The sequence below is a fragment of the Lutra lutra genome, chromosome 11 (assembly GCF_902655055.1).
Source record: "Lutra lutra chromosome 11, mLutLut1.2, whole genome shotgun sequence".
Lineage (NCBI taxonomy): Eukaryota > Metazoa > Chordata > Mammalia > Carnivora > Mustelidae > Lutra > Lutra lutra.
The window spans coordinates 71,490,998-71,509,767 of NC_062288.1; the positions used below are offsets into that span (position 1 = coordinate 71,490,998).

General features: G+C 40.7%; 1 long non-coding RNA gene across 1 annotated transcript; it reads left to right on the plus strand.

The window, feature by feature from the left end:
• The first annotated feature begins 3,630 nt into the window (after positions 1-3,630).
• LOC125080574 (uncharacterized) lies at positions 3,631-18,430 on the plus strand. Its single transcript, XR_007121411.1, has 2 exons — positions 3,631-4,024; positions 18,143-18,430. It is a non-coding gene; the product is annotated as an uncharacterized LOC125080574 (long non-coding RNA).
• The last annotated feature ends 340 nt before the right edge of the window (positions 18,431-18,770 follow it).

The following is an 18,770-nucleotide window of genomic DNA, read 5'->3' on the forward strand; positions in this document are numbered from 1 at the left end:
TTGTGCTCAAAAGCTTTTGTCCTGCATACTCGCTTCTTAAAATTGATAGATATCGTATAGAACATTTTAATAATCTAAAATTTGTGTGTACTGAAAATTCTTACTGAACCGTTGTTGGGTTGTGGCAAAATAATTTATCAGGAAGGAGAGAGATGCAGGGCTCAATCCCAGGACCCTGAGATCATGACCTGAGCCAAAATCAACAGTTGGATGCCCAACTGACCGAGCCACGCAGGCGCCCCTTTCCTTTCTTTTTAAATAGCTTTCTTGAGCTATAATTGACATATAAAAGTTGTATATATTTAAGGTATACAACTTGATGTTTTGATATACATATTGTTGGATGAGCACCACAATTAAATTAATTAATATATGCATCACCTTTATAGTTACCATTTGTGTTTGGGGGATTTAGGGGTAAGAATATTGAAGAGCTCTCCTCTTAACACATTTCAGGTGTACAGTACGGTGTTGTTAACTGTCATCACCATGCTGGACACGAGGTCTTGAGAACGAATTCTTCTTGCATTACTGAATCTTTGTACTCTTTGCCCACATAGCAGTCAAATATGGCGGCTGAGACATGGGCTGGGGAACCCAATTTCCTGGTTTCGATGCTGCTGCCACTGTTTACTGTGAGTTTTGGAAAATTAACTTAAGCGAAACTGGGTAATTATTAAATCTATTTCTTAATATTGTTGGGAGGCTTAACAGAGCCTTCAGTGCTTAATAAAGCACTGAAAACTAGCAGAAACAAAGTATGAGTTGTTATTGTAATTATTATTTTTAAATATAGTAAGTATGGTATGGTGGAAATAACTCACTGCATTTAAACCTCTGCATTAAGTCTTTGGGACTTAAAGCCAAAATATTTTTTTCTGCTGCAGTGCTTAAGACCATAACATCCTGATCTCATCCGGCCAAGGATGATAGGGTGAGGGGCTTTGTAGCAAAAAATTTACTGTGCTCTAGGAGATGATCAATAAATGCAGGAGGGTTTTATTATTTATCAAATAATCTAGTCTGATGAACATCAGGGTCCACATTTGCTTACCTGAGATGGAGCCAAGAATCTGTCTGTCCAGCACTAATAAGGTGCCACAGGGTTCAGTGGAAAGAGGAAGCACGCAGAGGAGAAAAAGAAATAGAAAAGACAGCTGACCTGAGACATATCCTGATAGGAAAAGAAAAGAATATTTGCATCATTCTTTGGACTCTTATGTGTTCACAAGGGGCTTAGAGAGAGAGGTTTTTTTTTTTTTTCTGGCAATGGGCTCCACTGTGATAGAAGGATTACACACAGCTTCTGCCTCCAGGTCCCAGGCCATGCCCTTTCTTTCTTTATTTTTTAAAGATTTTATTTATTTATTTGAGAGAGAGAGAGAGAGAGAAAGAAAGCATAAGCAAGGGGAGTGGCAGGCAGAGGAAGAAGCAGGCGCTCACCCTGATGCGGGGCTTGATCCCAGGACCTGGGACCACTGACCCAAGCCCAGCTCGGACCCTTAACGACTGAACCACCCAGGTGCCTCAGCCATGTACTTTCTTTTCTATTCCACCTTCTTCTAGCCCCTCAGAATTCTGCCTTGGCAACGGCCTGCAGGTGAGCCTAGCCCAGCCCTTCCCCCAACGCTCTGCTGTTGACACATGGAGGCACGGGGGAACACGCAGCTCGTTGGAGCACACTGGGGCATGCAGCAGCCTGAGCTAGGAGGCCCCAGGTTCCCAGTGTGGTGGCTGAGCTCCAATTTAGGGGACACACATTACTCATTTCTCCAGAAAAGACCAAGACCCTCTGTCTAGGGACTACCTATCTGCAAAGGGGATGCCAATCTGCAAAGCAAGGCTTTTGGGTAAGAACAGAGCAAACCTGGAGAGTTAAAAATAACAAAAACAATTGCTTATTTTACTACTGACAGCCCGTGGAAAACGGAAGGGTTTTGGTGCGCATACCATGTCGACTAACTGAGGTGTCTTAGAAATACCAAACCATTGGGTTCTAGCCCATTTTTATTGCTTAGCAAGATAATTTCAGTGAAAACAAGATTTCTCTGAGTTAGGGGGTATAAAATAATTTTATTCCAGCTTGACATAATGACCCCATTTAAATTCAGATGAGGATGAGGGAAAGAGAGATCGCCAGAAAAGACTGGTAATCTATTCCCTTTGTAAACGAGTTTGCGCAGAAGAAGCTGTGAAAGGGAGACAGGGCCATGAGCTATCTTTTCACGGAGTCCGGATGTGTATTTTTTTTTTTTTAAAGAGGAAAAATGAAATTATTCTTATTGGAACCTGTGTGCCCCCTTATTCTTACTTGGTGAAGATAAAGCTTCTTAGTCAAAATTTTTATGGGGAAAACATTATAGAAATACCATTCTTCTTACTGTGAAGGTGAAAAGGATTTTTAAAGATGTGATGAAAAAGCAAGTCAGAACAAGCTTAATTCTCTATAACGAGTGGGATTGGAGCGTCTCTGACGCACTTGGTGGTGTGGGCTGTGCTGGGCTTCCCTGAGCCCACGCTGCAGAGGATCCGAGAGGAGGCTAAGGTGTGGTCCTCCCTCCAAGTGGGCTTCTGATCTATGTCATCTGGTATGTTAGTAACAAATTATTTTTCAAACTGGGAAGATAGGTGGGACATTACTTTTGGTTGGGGATGGATGGCGTTTTGATAAGCGTATAGATTTTATGAGAACAGCTGATCAAACACATCCACGTCAATTACTTATAATGGTAATACTTCCAGCACCTGATAATAATATGTTGTCTCAATGTCTTACTCGGAGAGGCCTTGATGTTTAAGATTTTTTTCAAACGAAATTTTGTTCCTCAAACCAAAAGATTTGGTTAACACCCCCCATAGTTCTTGCTTTTAAAGTATGAAGAGCCAGAGAAAACAGACGGAAGCATTTAAGGTGTTGTGTGGCTAAACTCCTGGCTCTGTGCTGGATTCTTTATATAATTTTTTAAATCACAAGAACCTGTGAGGTTTCTTAAAAATAGATGATGTGGGGCGCCTGGGTGGCTCAGTCACTGACTTATCTGCCTTCAGATTGGATTATGATCCTGGGGTCCTGGGATCAGTCCTGCATGGGGGTCCGTGATTAGTGGGGAGCCTTCTCCCTCTCCTTCTGACTTTCCCTGCACCACCCCACCCCGTGCTCTCTCTCACTCTGCTTTCTTTCTCTCAAATAAATTTTAAAAAATGGATTAGATGATTACTTCAGCCTGAAAAAAAATTTTTGTTTTCAATTTGGTTCTTCAGAACAAGTGAATTGCAATCATTGGAAATGGGGATGGGGGGAGAATGTTTGTGCAAATAAGACATGAGAAAAAGGTATTGGCCTGCAACCACAAACAGGAGATAGCAGTTTCCAGCGTGCTCACTGAGGGCATCACCAGGAAGACTTAAAAAAAAAAAACAAAACAACCCTGAGTTCCGATCCTACTCTCAGACATTCTGAGCTGGCAGGCAGGGGCGGGTGTTGGGAGTTCATGTTTTTAAAAAGTTGCTGTGATGATTCTGGTGCTCTGTTTGGACCAGTGACTATACAGATCACGGATTTGGAGTAAACTTGGGATTGGATTCTGGTACTATGCATTAGTAAGAGTGTAGCCTTGAACTCTTTTCATGTTGTCAACTTCCCTGACTTTCAGGTTGTTCCTTGGTAACACAGGAGGGTATTGCTTCTGGTGAAAACTGAGGAATTTGATAGAAAGTTCTTCAGGTTCTGTAGTGTTTATAAGTCACTAATGAGTTGTACATTAAAAAAGGGAACCATCTGATCATTTATGGATGTGATTCTTAATCTCCAAGGAACATTCATGATCTCTTGTCAAAGACCTATTAATGTCTTGAGAAGAACATTCCAATTTCTACTTTTTATTTCCCTCCCTTCCCCCATAGCCATACCTTCTCAACTGCACTTGGCTTAAGTTCCAATTGAAGGGGCTACTTCACTTTTCTGAAGAGCCATTGAGAGCTGTTCTGATAGCGGATGTGAGTGAGAAACCAGGAACCCTGAAAGGTAAGGGTCCTGAAGAAAAGCCAGACAAGAGTCCTGCCTCAGGAGAGCAAAGAAGGATTATTCCTGAAGTGGTAGCTTTGGGATACCATGATGTGTGGGCTTACAAATATGAGACACACAAAGCTGACCAGGCAGGTAGACGGTCCAGCAGTTTGTCTTTTCATGTACGTTGGAAAGTGGTATCTTCGACCTTGATCTAAAGACACAAAGGATTCAGATTTTGTTGTGATATAGGTAGTTCTGCTCCCGGTGCTGCTTAAGGGAGCATCCTGGCTGGACATGAGAATGACCAGCCCTTGCCCTATCCCCGCTAATTATGACAGAATCCGCCTTGCCTTCATTTCGAATGAAAACCTCCTGTCTTTGACATCTTCTGCTGAAGACATTTTATAGGTCCTTTGACAGACTATTGACATTCCCTAGTGATTAAAAATGCTGTTGAGGGATGGTCAGATGTCCCTCCCCTTTGACGTAATAGTTACAAGGGACTTAGAAATAAGTCTACAGAGGTGGTGAGATAAAGAAATAGAATCAATACCAAAATACTCCACAGTCAGCTGAGACCAGTGACAATCATGGAGATGATGTGAGGCAAATGATGAATTCAGCCCTCAGCACGGAGGAGCAAAAAAATAGAGTTGAAATGAGCTGTGACTCTGTTGATACAGTGTGATGGAGCTCTTCAAAGTGCCGAGAGATGAAAATCGGGCTTACGTGTGGAACTTTCTGCCATTGCTAGCGTTAATTGGGGGCAAAGCTTATGTTGCCCCTGAATTTCCCTCACTATTTAAAAGAAATCAAAATGGACTTATAGGAAGTCACATAATTGGTCAGAAGGAAATTGGAGGAAGATTTTACCTTTGTTTCATTTCTTCTTTCTTTTTTTCCTTCAAAGTTGGTCTTGCCAATAAAAAGGATTTTTCTGTAGACATTTTCTCTCATGCCAGGAATGTGGGGAGTAGGTTGTGAAGGGGACGAGGGCAGAGAAAGCAGCCATGGTGTGAAACAGACTGCCCAAGGGCAAGGCTGCAGCGTTTGAAATCTTCGCAGATGGAGGAAGACATGGGCCACTCTGTGTCCGCCCAGATAGAAGAAGTAGTCATGGGCTGTAGGAAAGGAAGTCATGACCGAACTTTTCCTTGTTTTTTGGTTTCCTCTGACTCTCAAGTCCCTTTCTAAATTTCAAAACATGATGCATTATTCATGCATAAGTCCTCAAAGACACAGAATGTAACAAGCTTGTTCCATCAGGAATATTCCTCCTGATTGTGGAGTGCTGCTGCCACAGAGCATTTATTGTCTGATGAACAAAGGGAGTAGGCCAAGCAATTGAAAAAACCAATTAATAATTTAATTATGGCATCTTAAATGCCAAAAAATGTCTAATTTTCCAATGCCCTAAAGTCATTTTAAATATTCTGTTCCACAGCCTCACTCCCCCAAACTCCTTTAACATTAATGAGCTGGGGTCAACATCTGAATCACACTTAAGGTCTCAGAAACAGTTTCTTACAGATGCAGAAAATAAACAAGGAAGGAAAAAGACATTAGGTCGCCTTTGAGGTACAATCTGGGACCTATTTTTAAACCTTCATTCAGTATGGATGATAGAAAACCCAAGTTCTCTCCATATTTACTTGTAGAAATCACAAAGGACTTCTAATCATCACATTCCATAATCATTACTCCCAACAGTTTGATGCCATCTATTCCTCCTGTCAACTAGAACTTGATTTGAAGCTCTCTGATTTGCCTTGTCATTGTGTGCTTGTGTTGTGCCCTTTGCATTGCTCTCTCATCTGGGTGTCCTTTCTTTTTTTTTTATTTTATTTTATTTATTTATTTGACAGAGAGAGAGAGATCACAAGTAGTCAGAGAGGCAGACAGAGAGAAAGGGGGGAAGCAGGCTCCCTGCTGAGCAGAGAGCCCCATGCGGGGCTCGATCCCAGGACCCTGAGATCATGACCTGAGCCGAAGGCAGAGGCTTAACCCACTGAGCCACCCAGGCGCCCCTCATCTGGGTGTCCTATGGGGATAGTATGTTGCTCGATAATGTGAATTTGTGTAATTGAATTAAGCTAGGAAGGCTTTCCAGTTTGCTTGCATTGCCTCTGATTTGCAATTAGAACAAAGTGGTGCTCACTAATAGGAGAGGAGGGACACCTGGTGGCAGTTGGTTATTTCAGAGGAAGGAGGTCACTTTGAAAGGAAGAAAGAAGGCAAAAGTTAAAATAAAATTTGAGATATCCATGAGCGAGTGAAAGGTTGCTTCAGACATATGACAGCTCAGGGTTTATGTCTGGGGAAAAGGCTCTTAGGCTAGAAGGTCACCTACATAGTGGTGAAGACTGTGTGTTTTAGAGTTGAAGGACCTTTGAATCTCATTCTGTGCTCATTAAATGTGTGACCTTGGCTCTTTACCTTTTCTGAGTGTTGGTCATCTTACTACAAAATGGGAGTGATCCTACCTAATAAGGTTGCTGTAATAATTGAACAAAGTGATACCTAGTACCTGGTAAGCACTTAACAAATGAGAGTGGCTGTGATTTTTCTTATTCACAACAAAATGCTGAGAGTGGGGTTTGATGCCAAGGAGTGGTTTTCTGCTCGTTCTGGTGGGAACTTCATAATTTTTTTTTGAATTTTGGGAAAGTCCATAGAGGTGGCCTCTTTGATCCCACTTTTATGAAGGTCTTCACAAGGGAACCTTGTTTCAGGTCTGTCGGAAATTATCTCACAATGAAGCAGAGGAATTTATGCAGCTCCTGAAGTGTCTTTTCATCGCGCAGACATTCCACCCTCATGGAGCTTACCTCTAAGTGGGAAGATCAGATCATCACACAACGGCAAAGCAAGAAATAAGGCATAACCATTTGGGGCATAACCCCAATTTTGTGACCCAGAGAAAAAGAGGGAAGGCATGTCCCTGAGCCCACAATAGGCTGACCAGCTGTTCTGCAAAAGCCTCTGTCCCCAGCAAACTGGGATTTTTGTTCACTCTACCTTCAGAGTGAATACCAAAGCCATCAGGAGGGTTTCTCTGAGTGGCCATCTTTTCTCTCTATAGACCTACCAACAACCCTCCCCCCAACTGTGGCTTTTACTTAAGACTCATGTCAATGTGCACCGCCTTCTGTCTTTGATCTTAGTCTCTTTTTCTAACCTGGTACTATGATTTCTCTATTATGTCTGTTCTTTTACACTAGCTCCTTCTTGATACCCATGTAAGTCTCTCCTACCCTAATAAACCCTTCTCCTGCTATCTCCTCTAGCCACTTCTTCTTTTCTTACTTCTCCTTCCTGCCTAGAGTTCTCAAAATGATGGGCTATACCCATTGTCCCTTATAGTTGGAACTCCCATCCATTCCTCACTACCTGCTGCAATTGGACATTCACCTCACCTGCCTGTGGAAACTGTCCTTGCTGAGGTAATAGAACTTATGACGTCATTTCTAGATCCAATGCCCATTACCCAAAGTTTTTCTTAGTGAACTTTTTTGTTGGATTTAACCTTATTTTTATTTTTTTATTAACATATAATGTATTATTTGCTTCAGGGGTACAGGTCTGTGAATCATCAGTCTTAAGCAATTTACAGCACTCACCATAGCACATACTCTCCCCAACATCCATAACCTAGCCACCCTATCCCTCCCCTCCCATTCCCCAGCAACCCTCAGTTTGTTTCCTGAGATAAAGAGTCTCTTATGGTTTGTCTCCTTCCCTGGTCTCATCTTGTTTCATTTTTTCCCTCCTTACTCCCCATGACCCCCTGCCCTGCCTCTCAAATTCCTCATATCAGAGAGATCATATGATAATTGTTTTCCATAATACACTCTAGTTCCATCCATGTCATTGCAAATGGCAAGATTTCATTTTTTTTGATCGGTGCATAGTATTCCATTGTATATATATACTACATCCTCTTTATCCATTCATCTGTTGATAGAAAGGTTCTTTCTAGGTTCTTTCCATAGTTTGGCTATTGTGGACATTGCTGCTATAAACATTCAGCTGCACATGCCCCTTCAGATCACTACATTTGCATCTTTAGGGTAAATATCCAGTAGTACAATTGCTGGGTCATAGGGTAGTTCTATTTTCAACTTTTTGAGGAACCTCCATGTTGTTTTCCAGAGTGGCTACACCAGCTTGCATTCCCTCCAACAGTGTAGGAGGGTTCCCCTTTTTCCACATCTTCGCCAATGTCTTTCGTTTCCTGACTTGTTAATTTTAGCCGTTCTGACTTGTGTGACGTAGTATCTCATTGTGGTTTTGTTTTGTATTTCCCTGATGCCGAGTGATGTTGAGTACTTTTTCATGTGTTGACTGGCCATTTGGATGTCTTCTTTGCAGATATTTCTGTTCATGTCTTCTGTCCATTTCTTGGCTGGATGATTTTTTTCTTTGGGTGTTGAGTTTGATAAGGTCTTTATAGATTTTGGATACTAGCCCTTTATCTGACATGTCATTTGTGAATATCTTCTCCCATTGTGTCAGTTGTCTTTTGGTTTTGTTGACTGTTTCCTTTGCTGTGCAAAAGTTTTTGATCTTTATGAAGTCCCAGTGGTTCATTTTTGTCCTTGTTTCCCTTGCCTTTGGGGATGTTGTTAGGAAGAAGTGGCTGGGGCTAAGGTCGAAGAGGTTGCTGCCTCTGTTTTCCTCAAGGATTTTGATGGACTCCTGTCTTTCATCCATTTTGAGTCTATTTTGAGGTCTTTCATCCATTTTGAGTCTATTTTTGTGTGTGGTATAAGGAAACGGTCCATTTTCATTCTTTTGCATGTGGGTGTCCAGTTTTCCCAACACCATTTGTTGAAGAGACTGTCTTTTTTCCATTGGACATTCTTTCCTGCTTTGTAGAAGATTAGTTGACCATAGAGTTGAGGGTCCATTTCCAGGCTCTCTATTCTGTTCCATTGATTTATGTGTCTGTTTTTGTGCCAGTACCATACTGTGTTGATGATGACAGCTTTGTAATAGAGCTTGAAGTCTGGAATTGTGATGCCACCAACTTTGGCTTTCTTTTTCAACATCCCTCTGGCTATTGGGGGTCTTTTCTGGTTCCATATAAATTTTAGGATTATTTGTTCCATTTCTTTGAAAAACATCAATGGTATTTTGATAGGGATTGCATTGAATGTGTAGATTGCTTTAGGTAGCATAGACATTTTCACAATATTTGTTCTTCCAACCCATGAGCATGGAACATTTTTCCATTTCTTTGTGTCCTCCTCAGTTTCTTTCATAAGTACTTTATAGTTTTCTGAGTACAGATTCTTTGCCTCTTTGGTTAGGTTTATTCCTAGGTTTATTCCTAGGTATCTTATGGTTTTGGGTGCAATTGTAAATGGGATCGACTCCTTAATTTTTTTTTCTGTCTTGGTGTTGGTGTATAGAAATGCAACTGATTTCTGTACATTGATTTTATATTCTGACACTTTACTAAATTCTTGTATGTATTCTAGCAGTTTTGGAGTAGAGTCTTTTGGGTTTTCCACATAAAGTATCATATCATCTGCAAAGAGTGAGAGTTTGACTTCTTCTTTGCCAATTTGAATGCATTTTATTTCTTTTTGTTGTCTGATTGTTGAGGCTAGGACTTCTAGTACTATGTTGAATAGCAGTGGTGATAGGGGACATCCCTGCTGTGTTCCTGACCTTAGGGGAAAAGCATTCAGTTTTTCCCCATTGAGGATGACATTTGCTGTGGGTTTTTCATAAATAGCTTTGATGATATTGTTTTATGTACCCTCTATCCCAACACTGTGAAGAGTTTTCATCAAGAAAGGATGTTGTGCTTTGTCAAATGGTTTTTCAGCATCTATTGAGAGCATTATATGGTTTCTTGTTCTTTTATTAATGTATTGTATCACATTGATTGATTTGCAGATGTTGAACCAAAATTGCAGCCCAGGAATAAATCCCACTTGGTTGTGGTGAATAATCCTTTTAAAGTACTGTTGGATCCTATTGGCTAATATTTTGGTGAGAATTTTTGCATCTATGTTCATCAAGGATATTGGTCTGTAATTCTCCTTTTTGAAGGGGTCTTTGATTTTGGGATCAAGATAATGCTGGCCTCATAAAATGAGTTTGGAAGTTTTCCTTCCATTTCTATTTTTTGGAACAGTGTCAGGAGAATAGATATTAATTCTTCTTTAAATGTTTGGTAGAATTCCCCTGGGAAGCTCTCTGGCCCTGGGCTCTTGTTTGTTGGGAGATTTTTTATGACTGCTTCAATCTCCTTACTGGCTATGTGTCTGTTCAGGTTTTCTATTTCTTCCTGGTTCAGTTTTGGTAGTTTATTTGTCTCTAGGAATGCATCCATTTCTTCCAGATTGTCAAATTTGCGGACATATTGTTGCTCATGATATGTTCTTATAATTGTTTGTATTTCCTTGGTGTTGGTTGTGATCTGTCCTCTTTCATTCATGATTTTATTAATTTGGGTCCTCTCTTTTCTTTTTGATGAGTCTAGCCAGGGATTTATCAATCTTATTAATTCTGTCAAAGAACCAGCTCCTAGTTTCATTGATTTGTTCTACTGTTCTTTTGGCTTCTATTTCATTGGTTTCTGCTCTGATCTTTATTATTTTTCTTCTCCTGCTGGTTTTAGGCTTTCTTTGCTGTTCTTTCTCTAGCTTCTTTACGTGTAGGGTTAGGTTATGTACTTGAGACCTTTCTTGTTTCTTGAGAAAGGCTTGTATAGCTATGTACTTTACTCTCAGGGCCGCCTTTGCTGTGTCCCAAAGATTTTGAACAGTTGTGCTTTCATTTTCATTTGTTTCCATGAATTTTTTAAATTCTTCTTTAATTTCCTGGTTGACCCATTCATTCTTTAGTAGGATGCTCTTTAGCCTCTATGTATTTGAGTTCTTTCCAAGTTTCTTCTTGTGGTTGAGTTCTAGTTTCAAAGCATTGTAGTCTGAAAATAAGCAGGGAATGATCCCAATCTTTTGGTACCAGTTGAGACCTGATCTATGACCCAGGATGTGATCTATTCTGGAGAATGTTCCATGTGCCCTAGAGAACATTGTGTATTCTATTACTTTGGGACGGAATGTTCTGAATATATCTGTGATGTCCATTGGTCCAGTGTGTCATTTAAACCCTTTATTTCCTTGTTGATCTTTTGCTTAGATGATTTGTCCATTTCAGGGAGGGGGTGTCAAGTCCCCTACTATTATTGTCTTATTGCTGATGTGTTTTTTTGGTTTTGTTATTAATTGGTGGATATAATTGGCTGCTTCCATGTTAGGGGTATAGATACCTCATATTGTTAGATCTTCTTGTTGGACAGACCTTTTAAGTATGATATAGTGTCCTTCCTCATCTCTTATTATAGTCCTTATTTATCTGACATAAGGATTGCCACCCCAGCTTTCTTTTGATGTCCATTAGCATGGTAATGTTTTCTACTCCCTCACTTTAAATCTGGAGGTGTCTTTGGGTCTAAAATGAGATTCTTGCAGACAGCATACCAATGGGTCTTGTTTTTAATTCATTCTGATACCCTGTATATTTTGATTGGGTCACTTAGTCCATTTACATTCAGGGTAACTATTGAAAGATATGAAATTAGTGCCATTATATTGCCTGTAAGGTGACTGTTACTGTATATTGTCTCTGCTCCTTTCTGGTCTGTTACTTTTAGTCTCTCTCTCTGCTTAGAGGTCCCCTTTCAATATTCCTGTAGGCTGGTTTGGTGTTTGCAAATTCTTTTAATTTTTGTTCTAATAGAAGTCTCCAAAAGATCCCTGCTCCTCCAGCACAAGCCCTGAGATTAGCAAAAAATCCCCCCCCACTCTTCTCGCCCTCCCCCTCCCCACCACCATACACTCCATGTGTCTTTCAATTTGCTGCTTCTGTGCTGTATCTCAGCAGGACTGTTTGTTGTGCTGTCTCTTTGAGGGCAATTACTCAGTGTTCCATCACCCTCCAGATTTCCTAGAGCCAAGAAATCATTAAAGTTCTACTGATCATTAAAGTTCCAGGTGTTTAAGTCCCCCTAATCATTAGAACTGAAGAAGTTAAGCCCTTTTGGTTTACAGAGTCAAATGTTATGGGGAATCATCAGCCCAGTGCAGGTTTCCAGTGCCTGGGGTGCCTGGGGTAGGGTATGATCCTCTCCTCTCTGTACCTGCAGTATCCCTTTGTCATGTGGCCATGCCTTTGGGTAAGTTTGGCTCCCGATTTCATCTCTTCCACTGATGTTGTTGTTCTCTAGGTGTATCTGTGGGACAAGGTGAGCTTGGGATCCTCCTACAATACCCTCTTCCCCTGAAGTCTGGATGCCCATTTTAAAATGTCAGCTCCATCTTTAGGGGCACCTGGGTGGCTCACGTGGGTTAAGCCCCTGCCTTTGGGCCTGGGATCGAGCCCCACATCAGGCTCTCTGCTCAGCAGGGAACCTGCTTCCCTCTCTCTCTCTGCCTGCCTCTCTGCCTACTTGTGATCTCTGTCTGCCAATTAAATAAATAAAATCTTAAAAAAACTTAACCTTGAAAGACTAAAGAATCATGGGAAAAAAGCCATGAATTCCATATTCTGTATACCCATATTTCTGAGGTTTTGCAGTTCTCATTGACTGGTGAACGTGGTCTTGGCTGGATGTTCTTATTGATCTTCTAGGGGAGGGGACTCTTGCATTGGTTCTCAAATGTTTTTGCCTGAGGTGGAATTGCACCACCCTTGCCAGGGGTCAGGCTAAGTAATCTGCTTGGTTTTGCTCTTAGTAGCTTTTGTTCCCTGAACGCTTTCTGTACAGCTTTGGAGGACAGGAATGAAGATGGTGGCCTCCCAATCTCTGGCCCTGTATGAGGTGAGAGCTCGGGGCCCCACTCCTCAGTGCACTCTCAGAGAAAAGCGGTCAGTCACTCCCGTTGCCCTGGTCTCCAGCGGCGCTCCGAGCTCACCTGGCCTGTGACTGAGTGTTTCTATCTCTGGCACACGGCCCCCCTTTGGAGTCTCCAAACCCAGCAGATTCCTGCAATGCACTCCCGTGCTGGAGTAAGTAGGGGGAGGAGTAAGGAGGGGTCTCTCTGGATCTGCTACTTGTGGGAGTCCCTGCTTGAAGAGCAGTTGCCGGACCATGCCTCTGATCACTGTTAAGGTAACGCACTCCATTAAGGTAACAAGCTGAGAGTGCACTCCTCAGCTCCATCTCCACAGCTGGCTTCCCTGCTCTGATACATGGGAGCTCTGCCACACTCAGCCACAGCTGGTCTTTTTGTGACCCCGCCTGTCCTGAGACCACATTGTCCCCACGAGGGCTCTATCCCCCACTTAGCCTCTGGAATGATGTCCCTCAGTGAAGCAGACTTCTAGAAGTTCTGACTTTGTGTTCCACTGCTATAATGCTTGCTGAGGGCTCCCCCCATGGTCTATCTTCCCATGGCTTCGGATTCACTTCTCTGCAAGTCCTACCTTCTGAAAAGTGGTTGCTTTTCTGTTCCTGGGATTTCAGCTCTTCTTCTCTTTGATCTGTTGAATATGTAGGTGTTCAGAATGGTTTGGTAACTATCTAGCTGAACTCCTGGGACCAATGATATTAGGTCTCCTACTTTTCCACCATCTTGCATCTCCTCCTGGATTTGACCTTATTGAACATTTCTTTCATAAAACTCTTCACTGTCTCGGCCTCTGGGTCAGCACTCTCCTGGTTTCCCTTCTATACTCCTGGGATTTCCATTATATTTCCTATTGGGGTCCCTCTGGCTCTGCCTCCTTCCTCAATGTTGCCATTCCCTGGGGTTTTGCCCACTGTTCTGTCTCTACACCCTATTTCTGGGTTTATCTTATGGTTTTAAATGCCACTTATATATAGATGATTTCCATATCTGTTTCTTCAGTCCACATCTTTCTACTGTGCTTCATATATAGAATGAATTCTGGACTTAGATAAATGGAACATGTTAATATGACTGAATCATAACCACCATGAGGGTAGAAACTATGCTCTGTTCATTGTAGAGTCCTCAGTAGCTGACAGTGCCTGGCCAGAGGGGGACTTTTGGCGTATATGAATAAAATGTTGTAAATATTAGAATATATAACATACATGTATATTTCCTCCAACTTCTTGCTTATTAATACTACTCAGGATAAGAAATTCCTAATTCTCTTAGGCCTTGCTGCTAATGTAGCTTTTTACTCACCAAGGACAGATTGTGGATTCTGCAAGAAGAGAGATTATTTAATCTGGAAAGATTAAAGATGTTGCTTGACCAGAAAAAGACTTTATTACTATGGAGTGATCTCTCTGGAGGAACTCATTGTTCTGTGGACTCTTTTGATGCAGCTCAAGCTGTCAAAGCACATTCTCATTAACCTTGTGCTTATTGTCCTGGGGAAGGAAGACTGGGGAAAGCCAGTCCACAGATATGATGGTGGTAGGGGTGGGGGTGGTCTTGCAGAGAAGGGGGGAGTGTCTTGCAGAGAGGTGAATGGATGGTCCTCGTTCTTGCCTTACTCTCTCTCCAGATTTATCCATTATCTTAGATGTGAGGGAAAAAGACATTTTGTGAATAGTGGTAAAATTCTTCATAGTCTCGGGTTTATTGCAGAATCACCTATCTAATTTATGGGATCCAGTATAAAATGAAATTACAGGCCCTTTGTAAATTATTAATTTCATGATGATGATAGGAGAGCATTAGGCCAAACACAGGGTCCTGTGTGTCTGCATGGGTTGATTACCCACCCTGAAACCGCCCTGGTTTGGAGACTGTAACTTGTGTTGGAGAAAAGAAAATCTTTGTTTTGCTGCCTTTTAGTCAGTGTTCTGTTCAATTTCTGACCCATGAAGTTTAGAAAAAGAAATACCTGGTCAGCAAGTCCTCTCTCCATAAAGCTGGCTTGTGTTCTCTGTAATTCACACCAGTTGTTTGTTTGTTAAACTCCAAAGTTCTTTGAATTATAAGTTTTTCCAGGTTTGATTCTTTTGTCCTCCAGTTCTCATCCTGCTCTCTTCCTGTTAGGATTTTTGTACTGTTTTTGTGACTAAATTTCATCTGTGCACCTTCTTTGCTTTTACTGTCTTTCAACCAGATTTCCTATCTTTAATTAACTTAGATTGTCCTAAAAAAAAAATCTGCTCTTCTATGATCACTTTTAGTTTTCCTTGGGTTCTTTCCAATTTTCATTTGTTCCTCAGCAAATAAAATGCTTAAAATGGAGTGTGGTGTTTGAGGAGCCATGGATGTGTAGGCAGGACTTGGCTGCCTTATCTTAGGAATCTTAGCTTATCTGTGGATGGCTCACCAGCCCCCATCTATTGTTACGGTCCAAATTATATCCATACTCTTTTCTCATAATTGGCTCTTGTTATGCAATATATTTGGCATTTCCTCTTTTTAATCTTTTTGAACATCTGTTCAGTATCAGTTTCTTAGGTAGAGTTTCAATTCCAAATTCTTTTAGTTAGCACTACTCACCTTTAGTTGAATCGTAATTGATTTTTTTTTTCTATTTCTTGGCTTTCCTTGGCTCCATATCAACTTATTCTTTGGCCTTAATGGTTGTATTAAGGTAAGGAGGACCACCCATATTAGATCAGATCAGAGATTTATTTGGTTTAGAATTCTGTATGTGGCACTCAAGGATATTTTATGGGTAAATATGGTGGCTCTTCATAGCTCCTCTGAATGATTCAAAATTGAAAACACATTATGGATCTGTATAGCTTATGATACTAAATTCTTTGTGGTTACTTATTTATATATTCTATTTTCATTTTTTACTTCCCAATTTCCCCTGCCAATCTATCACTTACATCAGAGATGTAAGATGTCCTCTGCCATAAGCTCTCTTGGCCCCTTTTTAGGAATTGAGGTATACATGGGAGGGTGCTAATATTGAATACTCCCACATAGACTGCCTTGAGTTTTTTTTCCAAGATCAAGAGAAGAAAGGTTACCCCCCCCCCATGAAAAGATTTATGTATATAGGAGATGAAAATATAGTTTTGGGTGTTGTTGTTGTTAGGAAACCCCATGAGTTCTACTTGTTCAATGTATCAGATACTGTTGTTTAGGCAAAGAAAATTTTTTTGAAAGACACAGGCTATATATGCTGAAATCCAAGGAAAAGTCAAATATTATGCCTTAGGAAATGGGAGAAGGGATTTCTGCTTCTGCAAGACAGAGTAACTAGAACTGGATTTGCCATTCCCCTGCTCCCAAGATAAATGTAACTATGGCTTCAAGATAATGGGCATCAGGCATTGGAGGACCATTATCTCTAGAGATTAGAAACAAACAAGGTAAGCCCTACCATTGTCCCAGTTTACTGCCTTGAATTGTATTCCATATGTTTAAAAAGCTAGAGAAAAGGAAAGTATATAAGAGACCCAAATTAAAGCATGTGGAATGAAACTATAAGGCATGAAATGAAAAATGCACTAGATGCATTAATAGCAGATTAGACATTGCTGAAGAATTTTTCAGTGAATTCGATGGCAAAGTAATAAAAATTGAAGCAAAAAGAGAAGCTGGCAGAAGTAAACAGAACTGTTTTACAGAACAGAATTCCTCAGTGAGTTGTAGGACCACTTCAAGCAGTCTAAGATTTGTGTGGTTGGAAAGCTCAAAGAACAGAAGGAAAAATATTTGAATAAATAAAGGCTCCAAATTTTCCAAATATGATGGAAACTGAAAATCTCCAGTTCCAAAAACGTCCATGAAACCAAAGCACTAGAAACATGAAGAAAGCATATTGTAATCAAATTGCTCAAAACCCGTAATAAAGAGAAAATCTTAAAAGCAGTCAGAGAAAAAGACACATTAAATACAGAGATACAGTAATAAGGATGACAGATTTTTCATGAAAACAGTATAAAGTGAGAAGACAGGGAAACAATATCTTTAAGGTACCAAAATTGAAACAACTGTCAACCCATAGTTCTCTACCCATCAGAAATAACTTTTAAAACAAGAGAGAAATAGACTTTTTTTTTTTCAGACATGCAAAAGCTGAAAGAATTCACCACCAACAGCTCCACACACTACATGAAGTGTTAAAGCTCCTTCTCCAGAAGGAAGTGAGAAGACTTAGGAATGAGGAAGAACAGATGGAATGAGGGTATTTCCTCAGTCTCTTTCCTCTGGAACTATGTGGTTTCTTTGTCTCTGCTTCATTCTTCTTTCTCTGCAGCTCAGTCTTTGCTTTCTGTGCATCATAGCCTCTAAGTTCTTATGTCCTCAGTTCCAGAAACAATCTGGCTCTCTTTGAACCCCATTCCAAGTTTCCAGGAGATCTGTGGCTCAGTTTTTACCAGGTGACTATTTCTGGTCCATTCACATATGGCTGTATTGGAGTGTGGGGCCATATTTTGTGAAAAGGGTAGTTATTAGAGAAAAGGTTTATTATGAACTAGACATACACTCTAAAAGGTGACTAATCAAGGCTCCAAACTGCCTTATTCTCCATCCGTCTATTGAACTTAACCTCAAAACGTCTCAATCTGGATTAATTCTAATGTTTATTGAGAAATGGGGATGCCAGGGAGTTATTGATATGGATATTCAATGACCAAACCTGATGGAATAAAGTGAGAAGGAGGAGATGACATTAGTTTGGGCTCAGAATTTTCAGAACAGAAATTCTGAACATGGGGTTAAACTGGTGTTGGTGACTAAGAGCATGGTATAAAAATGGGAGCTGAAGAGAGAAGAGGATATATTTGACCTCACCTCCTCATTAAGACAAGATAATCCAGAATATATTAAGGTGTCCTTTAAAAACACAGAGAGGGAGTTTGCTGACAGGAGACAGCCAACATTTTCCTTGACTGAGGAGATAGGAGGAAAAGGAATGACATACATTCAGATGCAGGGCACTCATACAGGGTAGGAAGTTGAGGCTTCAAATTGATTTCTAGAGTGTGAAATATGAAGGTTGAAGATGGTCTGGAGAAGTGGGACACTCTGTTTTCATGGTATAGGAATCCCAAAATGAATGAATCAAATACCAAAAGAGATGTGCAGGCACCTGGATATTCAAACAGATGAGCAGACAAGGCATCACACATGTAAAGTAGGACCATGGACTTCTGGAAGTATTATTTCTGTGTCCCTATTGACAGGTGCTTTTTTTTTTTTTTCTTTGCTGTCCAAGGCCAGTGATGGAATGACCTAAAACCAAGATTCCATCTGGAAGAAGGAGTAAAATATGGAAAAGTGCAAAGATCTTCTGGTGTCAACTCATGCAGATTTAGTGCTAGAATGGACTGAAATCTATCAGGAAAACAAACCATTTTCATTCCCTCTCTTCTTCTTCCCTTCTCTGTTGCCTTGGTGGGATCCTCAGTCCATCATCTCTACATCAAGTTTTGTGCCTTCAACTATTGCCTGTGATGGAGTAGTCAAACTAAATAAAATATTGGAAAATCCTTATCTATGAATACACATAGAATTCTTGTCTAGTCATTGTGAACTGCAACCTCAAAATCTACTGAAAGTGTGGGATCCTGCTTCACTGTCTTGAGGGAAAAGACCTGCTTTTTTCTCGATTTGAGTGATTCCCATAGATTGATGTGGCTGTGAATTTATCATGCTTATCACATCAAAGAGATTAAAACTGTACCTGATGTCACCCACTTATGCCTATATCTTGATGTTATCAACACTAAATGAATACAAACTGAAAAAAATCCAAACAATGGAAGTAGATCTCTGCAAGCCCCAGTAACTATTGCTTTTCTAAGAAATGGAAACATTGCTTAAGTCTCTGAGGCCAAAATTTA